Below are 2,788 nucleotides of genomic sequence, written 5' to 3' on the forward strand. Positions count from 1 at the left end.
TATTTGTGCCTTATCTCTTGAAAATTAGTCAACTTGACTTTCAAAAAGTAAAACATGACAACTATTTTAAAATGGAACGAATAATTAAGATAGGAATGAGTTTATATCATTGTTGACCATTTCTCTTTGTAAGACTAATTTTGAAAACGCTGAAGCTATTTTAAATTCATTGTTTACATCCTTAATTACTTCTCCATAATCCATTCATTAAATCACATTATGGAATAATAATCTGAAGTGAAGTACAGTATTTTAGTGATTTTAGTTAAACTAGTTTAACCGCACATGTCTTGCATGTGTAACCTTTGATTATTTAAAATTAAATTGTCTTATTTATTGCGGAGATATGTAATGAAGTACAAAAAATTCAAATCACTTTTCAAATATCTTTCACACTTTAATATAATAGTGTAAACATAAACATGCATTTTAGTGTAAGCACGTATATATTATAGTTAAAATGTGAAGAATATATGTTTTAAAAGTATATGTTTATATTTACGTTATTAAATTAAAGTGTGAAGAATTTTTTTTTAAAAGTGATTTGATCTTTTTGCACTTCATCGTTGAAAATCTCTTCCATCAATAAAGTTATTAAATTTTAAATAATCAAACGTTACAGATGCAAGACACGTGCGATTAAACTAGCATGTAGAAAATGTGGAAGAGTTCGTTTTTTATGGTTCTTTGAAATTTTCACGAAGTGATAGCTAATTGAAAGTTTGTTGACCTCTGTTAAGATTTGAACATTTGATCATGGAATAGCTCATTCAACTTGATTCCATCCTTAATTAATTCATCATAATCTAATCATAATTGTTCATTCAACTTGATTCCTTCCTTAATTAATTCACCATAATCTAATCATAAATTGACATAACTGAGTGAGATGTGAGATTTAGAATAACACTTCACTTAATCTAGTGATGTGAGATCAAGTTATAAATTCTAGCAAAAGAAACTTCGTCTTCAGTTCATTCCTCTCTTTCTTTCTTTCTTTCTTTCTTTCTTTCTTTCTTTCTTTCTCTCTTTCTCTCTTTATCGGCTCCAACATTTACTGGTATCTGGTGAAGCCTCCCATCAACACCCAAATCAAAGCAACCCCACAAACCTTTATTGGCCAACTGAAATCGTTACTGAAATTCTCTCAAGGCTTTCAGTTAAATCTCTCTTGCGATTCAAGTCTGTTTTAAAATCTTGGAGTTTACCAAATATCATCTAAGTTTATCACCTAATAATAACAAAGACTACACTAACCATAGTGTTATGTGGAGTATAGCCCAACCAGAATTCAACCTTAAAGAATGTCCTATTATGGAGGAAACTAACTTGGATTATCACATGAAAAACTCTGGTATATTTTGTGTGATTAAGGGTTCTGTCAATGGATTGATTTGTCATGTCAATGAGGCAAAAGAATTATTTTTAGGGAACCCAGCATTAAGAAAGTATAAGAAGTTGCCTGATTTTAGAACTAAATTGAAGGATGATGGTCATTGCACATATGGTTTTGGATATGATGATATTTGTGATGATTATAAGGCAGTCTGTCTGTTACTTGCTATCCATGTAACTTTCAAGAGATCAATATCTATAGCCTAAAGGATGATTCTTGGAGAATGATACATTGTTCTAGGAGAGTGACGCGGTTAATTGGCTCAGGTAAGTTTGTGAATGAAAAGCTTTATTAGGCTACTAGTATTGATATAAAAAGTGGTTGGAGCATAACCTCTTTTGATTTTAGTAATGAAAAATGGAGAAAGATAGAGCGACCTTATTATGCAGAAGAGGATAAATTTCTCGTGTTGGGAGTGTTGGAAAGTAATCTATCTATGATTTATAATAATTCGACTACTCACGTGGATGTGTGGATTATGCAGTGTGAGAATAAAGTATCTTGGAGAAAGATTTTTACTATCAATTATTCTCTATATTCCGTGGATTATTTATTTTCTCACTCTTTTTTTCTGTAAAAAAGAGGTGAATTTCTGCTTATGTTTCACGATAAAATCATGATATACAATCCAAAGGATAACATAAGCAACTGTTTACATATTAATGAATTTGATTATAGTCTTTTGACGGAATTCTTTCCAACCCTAGTCTGTCCGCTTTCACAAAATGAACAAGGGACACTACAAGATTCAAGGCAACAAATATAATGATTATTGCAACTGTACTGTAAGTGATGATTTGTATAAGTTTGATTTTATGTATTTTGCAAAGGACATATTTTAAGGAGAACTTTACTAACATCTTCGTGGATATTTCATTTGACCTTTCCTTTCTAGCTACTATTTTCATGAAAAAAAATTATTTGGCTTTGTCCTTCTATTAATTTAGTTATTTGGCCAGTGGAAGGTTGTATCTTCTTTCAGTTTAGTAATAACAATAATATTAGCAAGAATGGGTTGAATTAATTAGAGAAAGCAAGAGGAAATATTTGATTGCTATGATTATGGAATAGATGCAAAAACTCGTGAACATAGAATTTTAGGAGAAGTGATAATTATGTTTTTATTTATTTATTTTTTCTCTCGAAAATAGATAAAGAAAAAACTACAATCCAACAAAAGAGAGTGTTCGATCATTAGTTTGACATACATGTTGTGGTTTTCTCATTGTTAACTTTTATGCAGCAGCATTAATCGAGGAAACTTTTGAATTTAATGAAACTTGATGAAGGAACAAAAGAAAAAATAAATTGCATGTGAAATTTTTCAATAAAATGGAGCTTGAGATGGGCATTAAATCAAAATTCTAGATCAATATATTAATCCTTATGCTC

The sequence above is a fragment of the Capsicum annuum genome, chromosome 7 (genome assembly GCF_002878395.1).
Source record: "Capsicum annuum cultivar UCD-10X-F1 chromosome 7, UCD10Xv1.1, whole genome shotgun sequence".
Lineage (NCBI taxonomy): Eukaryota > Viridiplantae > Streptophyta > Magnoliopsida > Solanales > Solanaceae > Capsicum > Capsicum annuum.